The sequence below is a fragment of the Echinops telfairi genome, unplaced genomic scaffold, assembly GCF_000313985.2.
Source record: "Echinops telfairi isolate 266 unplaced genomic scaffold, ASM31398v2 ScPeMD7_4225;HRSCAF=4972, whole genome shotgun sequence".
Lineage (NCBI taxonomy): Eukaryota > Metazoa > Chordata > Mammalia > Afrosoricida > Tenrecidae > Echinops > Echinops telfairi.
This window is the reverse complement of record NW_022108124.1, coordinates 20,889,556-20,897,060: the sequence shown is the minus strand read 5'-3', so window position 1 is coordinate 20,897,060 and position 7,505 is coordinate 20,889,556.

Sequence of the window (7,505 nt, the reverse complement as noted above, 5' to 3'; positions counted from 1 at the left end):
TAGAAAACATGTCAGTGAAATTAAACCTGAGCTCCTTACAAGAGTAATACATATATTTTATTACAAAGATATATGTTATCGTTATCTGCCAGCTATTCAATCATCAAATATTTATCAGGTACCTGATTATTTTTTTAAAGGCAATAGACTGAGTATGTTAGTCCAGGTAGACGAGAGAAATTCGTGGACACTCGCGCATGTGTAGGAAAGAGCTTTATATACAATAGCAATTGAATGTTGAGAAAACATCCTAGCCCAATGATGTGGAATACAGGACGATCCCAGGCCAGGGGATGGAAAGTCTTGTGGATCCAGTGGCGGTGTAAACATCTCGGAGCTGGCAGGGATCTCCACGTGGCTTCTCCAGCTCCGTGTGTCTTGTCAGCTGCAATGTCTCCCAGGGAGTGAGCTGAGAGAAGGAGAGTGTCTCCCGCCTCCCAGGAGAAACACAGGAGTTCCCAGAATCCTCAGGGGAAGGTCATGCCACACAGGCTATGACCTGATTGACAAGCTAGACTCCACCCCTTCACTCTTAATCTTTGAACGGACACCAGATTACGTAACTACCAAACGAAAGCTTAAGAGCATCTCGGAGCCTTGGTGGTGTGCTGGTTACTCAAAGCCACACCACGGGAGAAAAATAAGGCTCTTTACTCCTGTCAAGCGTGACAGTGTCAGAAAGCCACAGGCAGTTCTACGCTGTCCTGTGGGGGACACAATGAGTCAGCATTGACTTGATGGCACTGAGTTAAAGGACAATCGAAAAGATGCACCGACTTTGCAATGAAAGCATTCACACGCTGTGTATGCGTTTTCATTCCAGGTTGCTGTGAAGGACTTCCTGGTTAAGGGCGCACCTGCTAGCTGAACAGTTAGTGGTTCAAACCTATCCAGAGGCAGCTTGGAAGACTGGCGTGGTGACCTGCTTCTGAAGGGTCAGCCATGAAAACTGTATGGAGCAGTTCTGCCCTACACACATGGGGTCACCATGAGTCGGCATCAATTCAATGATAACTAACAACAACACACCTCCACCACCACCCTCACCGCCACCCCCACTTCAAACACCGCTAACACCTCAAGCCTCTCTCCTGTCACCACCACCACCACCACCTTCAACGCCACCGTCATCATTACCACGACCATCAACCTCCAGGAAGACCTCACGGCATTGAAACACACTGACTACATTAAGCATTCTCTCTAAACATATGTGAACTAGCATCTCTCATGCACTAAAAAAATTCACTTATTTTGCTGTCTATCACATATTACCAAGATGTGTACCACAAGATGCCAACATGTGCAGAGCAGATTTACAACACATAGACACGCTAAGAGGAAATTCAGCTTGAAGGGATGACGGAAAGCCATCCATTCGAATTCCCTCATCCTTCAGATGACGAAAATGAAGGTCAGAGAGGTGAAATGCCCCGTCCGAGAACGGGCAAGGGCAGATTCAGTCACTGCCCGGGGTTTTTGCTGCAGCTGCAGGATCACTGCTGTAGCGGGATCGAGTCCAGCTTGCCAACCCAGCCCCAGCGAGAAGTTACCTCACCTTGCAGCCAGCGAGGCACTGTCTGCAGCAGGGGAAAGTACAAACCTCTCCCCAGGGTCCTTGGCTAGTTCTTCGTGTGCCTGGTTATGCAAATGAGGTCATTCCAGAGTGGATCATGAGTTTCCTGGGGTTTCAACATGATAATGTTATGTGTCCCGGGAAGAGAAGGATACTTTGCACTTGTATAATCCTTTGGCTCTGTCCAACAATAATAAATGATTCTTTGTGCTTTCAGCCAGATAGTGCAAAGTACTTAACACATGTTTAACTCCCGGCTTCTCCGAATAAACAAGGAAGGAAAACTGTCCAAAGTTAGAAAGAAAGCAGCTCGCAAGTTCGTGATTTCTTGGGGAACTTAAGGTCAACAGCAATGAGTCTCCACCCAACGGAGCGCCACTGCTGGCGGGAGTCCTGACACGAGGCCTTCATTCCTTTAGGGACCGTTTTCTGGGGTGACTTGGACACAGGCGTTCCGATAGGGCCCAAGGGGACCCCAAAGTCCCTGGGCATTCTTCCAGCCCCGTGAGGCTATGGGGTTCTCCAAAGACGTCTGGTTCTCCATTCTTCAGACATCCTTTGAGCGTCTTCAAAGATCTTTGCTGGCGTAGCATGACTACCACCACCTCTGAGCGGCATTGGACATGGAGGAAACTGCACGTTAAAGTACCCTGGAAAAGAATTCTTTAAGAACCCTCTGCCTTCACAAAGTTCTTATTTTGCACGTAAAAGATTCCGGCACATGTTTAAAGGGTTGAAAAGGTTGTACCTTCTAGGATATGAATAATACAGTCATTTTAAAAGAAATGGATGCAAATATCCAACTGAATCTAACATCCGAGAAATCTAATGGCCATCATGGTCCATTTGCAAAATGCATAAGCAAGTTCTTCTTCAAGTCATGCATTTTACACCGTTCATTCCACTTCTTTTCATTTATGTTTTTCTCCCACTTCTCCCACACACATTTTCCTCAATGTAGGACGATGCTTGGAGGTGTTGTTATCCATGCTATTATATTTCTGTGCAATAAAAATACAGGTGTAAGTTAAATAAATAAAAAAACAACTTCTCGTATAATAGGCATATTAGTTAGGCTCAGCTGTAGTTTAGCCCAAGCACGAAATGGCGCACACAACCAGTCGTTCTTTCTTTTTCCTGGGAAGCATGCTAGTGTCAGCAAGCGCTCTCCTCCACACACGTTCCTTCCATTTTAGCGGCTGTCCGCCCTCTAGAGAGACAGTCTAGCCACGGTCTGTTGTCTGGGTGTGGCTTGGACACTGACTTTCCTTTTGTAAGAGTTATAACAGAAGAGACTGTGCAGCAGAGACTTTATCGCTGCTGGCGGTGTTCGGTGAGGTCAAGTCAATGATAACTCGCAACAAGCCAAGGTCGAACAAAACCTGGTCCTGTCTCACGCCAGCCTCACCACCATTCCTCTGCTCGGCATCGACCCATCTCACCGGGGCTCTTCCTCTCTTTTGCTGACCTCTGCTTTACCACGGGACCTTTTCCTAGGACTGGTCCCTCTTGCTAACGTATCCAAAGCACACGAAAAGCCTTGCCATCCCATTCCTAAGGGGCATTCTGCTAAACATAACCAGGGACATTTTATTAGGTTAAGTGGTTAGTAAGCTCAATGAGCTGATTTTCTTCTCAGTTCGTCAGTCCCAATTGAGAGGATCAGCCTTACCCCTCCTTTTCATTTTTATTAATGTCATCATCCAGGAACATCTCAAGAGGATGAGCGTGGCAGGGGTTTTCTTTTAAGTCATTTTAGCTAATTTATGTTTTTAAACTTGTGGATAGTTTGTTATCAACTTTATAATGGCTCATCAGAAAAATGTGCTTTAGGAACCCAACCTCCAGCAACCGGAACAGGAATGTCCTTAAATTCTATGGGAGGCTGTGGACCGGAAACAAGTCAGCTTGCGAACTGAGCTGGTACCGGCTAGGCAAGCTAGTCACTGCCTTGATTTCTGCAACACGGGCTCAGATTTCCCATTAAGAGTATCCAATGACTACATTCTCTTGAGAGGCAACTTGTATACTCTGATACACAAGAAGAATTGGGAAATGCAAATCATCTCAAAACATTTTGCCAATAATTTCTCCCTAATAAAAATATTTTATCTTAACACATTTTAAATAACATGCCCCATCCCCATGTTTTGTTGCCGCTAAATGCCATTAAATTGGCACTCACTCTAGCAAGCCCACGCTCAACAGAATACGGCACTACCCACTCCTGCCCAGCCCTACAACTGTTGTTTAGCTGCTTTTCAGCTCTTTACATCTTTACTGCCACCTGTTTTAGCTGTTCTACGTTCAGCAGCAAGTTTCAGAGCCTCTTCTGATATCTGTTTTGGACTTTTCTTTCTTTCTGGTCTTCTTAACGACCTTTGGCTTTCTTCGTAAAGATGTCCTGGATGTCTGATCTTTGTTCAGTCATGTTCCGAGAGTCAAACCTGTCCTTGAGATGGTTTCTAAATTCAGGCGGTATGTAATCAAGGTTGTATTTTGGCGCTCACAGACCTGTTTACATTTTCTTTAGCTTCAACCTGAACTTGTAGTGGAACCATGGATGGTCTGCTCCACAGTCAGCCCCTGGCTTTGCTTGGGCTGATACGATTGAGATTCTCCGTTGATTCTTTTCACAGGTGCCGCCAACTTGACTCCAGCGGTATTTTATCTGAGGAGTCCCGGAGGCAGAGTAGTTAGGCATTGGGCTGCTAACCTCAAGGCTGGCAAATTCAAATCCAGCAGCCACTCCAAGGGAGACTGACGGGGGCGTCCACTCCTGTGAAGAGTTACAGCCCTCACAGGGCAGTTCCCGGTGTCTAAGGGAGACTGACGGGGTCGTCCACTCCTGTAAAGAGTTACAGACCTCACAGGGCAGTTCCCCCGTGTCTAAAAGGGTCACAACGACTCAGCATGTACTCGAGGGCAGTGAGTTTGGCTTTTGGGTTTAGTATTCCAAAGGTCATTAAGTGCATATAATCACTTTTCCTCTAAAGTGCAAATAAATGTATTCCTCTGCCACAGATGTTTGTTTATCCCCCAAGCAACCAAATGCAGCAAAGTAAAGTGAATGTAACATCAGACAGTTCAGGTTTCATCAGCAAAACAGGACCAAGCTTGTGACTGAATCGCCTGCTGCCCCTTCTCTTCTTATCTTCTCCACTCACAGTGCCTGCATCGCTTCATGGCCAACGTCCTCCTAGTTCTGTGGTTGGGCTCACACATTCAAGTCTCCACACAACCTTCTTTGTAGTTTTACCCTCTTCCAGAACATTGGCTCAGTCTGTCCACCCTGGCCCTCGGCTTCCTTTCCCGTTGCCGCTCGCCCTGGGCTCACAGAGCCTCTCTGCCCTCCCAGTACTGTCACTTTGTGGGCTTGGTGCTTGTCACGCTTCTCACAGAGCGTTCAGCAGGTTTTAGGAACGTTCGCCATGTTTACAGGCACGCTACCAGCATGAGAAGCTTCAGTCACTGTTTACAAAGCAGAAGAAAGATGTTTACAATGGAGATGTCTGGGGTCTTGCAAAATCCAATCCTGCTGTCTCGAGCTTTGTTTCCAGACCATTCTCCAATGATTGATCCTTCTTGTTTTCAACTTCGGCATTCCCATCACCAGCAGCTATGAACGTCTTTTGAATTGTGTGTTTGATCAATTTCAAAGTGTAGACACTGGTAGAATTCCTACATTTCTTCATCATTGCCTTTAGTGGTTGGTGTGTATAGGTGAATAGTCATTGTTTCATTTGGTGTTCCTTGCAAGTGTATAGCTAGCACAGACAGCATTGTATCACAACACGGGTCTAGAAATGTTGACAATTAACGTGTCGTCCCAGCATAATCAGCCACGATTGTTGTCGTCAAAATGATCCATACCACTTCATTTTAGCTCACTAGTGTCTAGGATTTATGCATTCCGTTTCATTTGGATGACTTCAGATTTTCCTAGGTTCCTAACAGCTGCCCCATTGTAAGAGTGTTGTAAAGCCAGGTTACTTTGAAGACTCAGCTATGCCTGACCCACACCATGGGATCTTCAGTCAACTCCTACGCATGTAAAAGTTGGACAGAGAATAAGGAAGACCGGAGACAAGTCAACGTGGTTGAACTATGATGTTGACGACGAACACTGCAAGTACCGCAGAGCACCGAAGAACAAATTCTTTCTTGGAAGAATTACGGCCCGGAGGCTCCTTCGAGGCCAGGATGGTGAAACTACGCTCACGTAATTTGGACATGATACCAGGACAGACCACTCCCTGGAGAAAGACGGCCTGCTTGGGCAAACGGCAGGGCAGCGAGAAAGAGGAGGCTCTTGAGGAGTGGGACTGACCCAGCAGCTGCAACCCCAGGCTCACGGACAGCAACAGTTGTGAACATGGTACACACCTGGGTGCCGCTTGGCCCGGTGGTCCTGGAGGTAGGGTCGCTATGGGTTGGAACTGCTTCACCAGCACCTAACACCACCACCCGCCCTGTTGACGGCCGTTTCTTCTCACGCTGAGTCATGCTCTGTCAGCACATGAAGGTCCTGGAAGCTTTGCTCCATCCGCACTATTAAGGCTGATTCCCTGATGAGCCGGCGGCAGTTCCCCAGTGGTAGCTACAGTGCCTTCCAACCAGAGCGGCTCCTCTTTGGGCCCCGCATCAAACGTTGCACTGAGATTCATTCATAAGGATCCCAGTGGCTTCGTTTCATAAGTGGAACACCCCAATTGCTGTTCCTCATCCGTGCTTGGGCTGGTCTGCTGTCTGACATCTTGTGTCCGGCGCACAGGAAATCAGTTCAAATGTGCTTTGAAGAGGAGCAGCATTGGCATCCTAAGACGTTATAGAACACACTTTATAAACCAGTTAAGTAAGAGATGCTCCTCGGGATCCAGAAAGCCAATGTACTTCCTGTACCCGGGAAGCAATGTATCGTTTTAAATTGCTTATTCTCGTCACAAAATTTACATTACATTCACATTAAATGGGCCTGAAATGTTAAGTTGATCGTGAAGCAAGGGCTGAGAGGAGTCCTAGGTCAGTCGCCCCGTTGCCCCCCTTCGCAAATGGGCATGCCTACAGGAAGGGGGGGGAAGTGGAGGCTGAAAAGTAAGGATCCATAGAGAAAATTAGAAAACAACCCATTGGTGCTTTTGAAACTTGTTAACTTTTTCCATCTATTTAAGAGCCACTCCTCAGTTTGTCCTCTGGTGGTATGTCCTGATAGGAGGCAGATAGAGAGCCGCAGGCAGGGCAAGAGAAGTGCTGGGAGGGGCAGAATGTCTGCAGGGGTGATTTCAACAGCCCGGGACAATCTCCATCTCCGACCAGCAGGCAGGAGACCCCCTAGGCGGATCTTAAATTCCAAAGTCAGCAACCCCCAGGCTCTTTCTGCTGACCCCTCGCATGCTGACCTCTCTGTCCATGCCTGTGAAGGACCGGCCGTGGGGAGAGCATGGCCAGGCATCCCATTGGACCTGAGGAATAGGACGAGACCTGGGATTGGTCTGTCCATCACCGGGAGACAGAAATAGACCGAGGCCCCCCCATCCAGTGAAAACCTCCACCGCCCATTCAGTGGCCATGCAGGGGACTCGCCCACCTGCTATGCCAGATGCTTTCCTTCCCTCTCCAAATAATCTCCTCTTCCTGCTTGCCGTTTGTGGGCCGTGTGTCCATTCTTCACTGTGAGAGACCCAGAGCCCCAGAGGCCACATCAGAGCAGTGGCAACCATGGCTTAAGGTCCTGCTCTGAGGCTGGAGGCCACGCCAGCTGTCTTAAACAAAAGCAGGCTCACCCACGATGAACACGTTTCAGTGGAGCTTCTACCACACAGCCCTAAGGAAGACTGCATCATTTAAAATGAGGAAAGGTGGGCACCCGGATTGTGTCTTTCCACCATACTTAGGGCATCTGTGTGCCAGGCACATTGTCAGAGAAGGC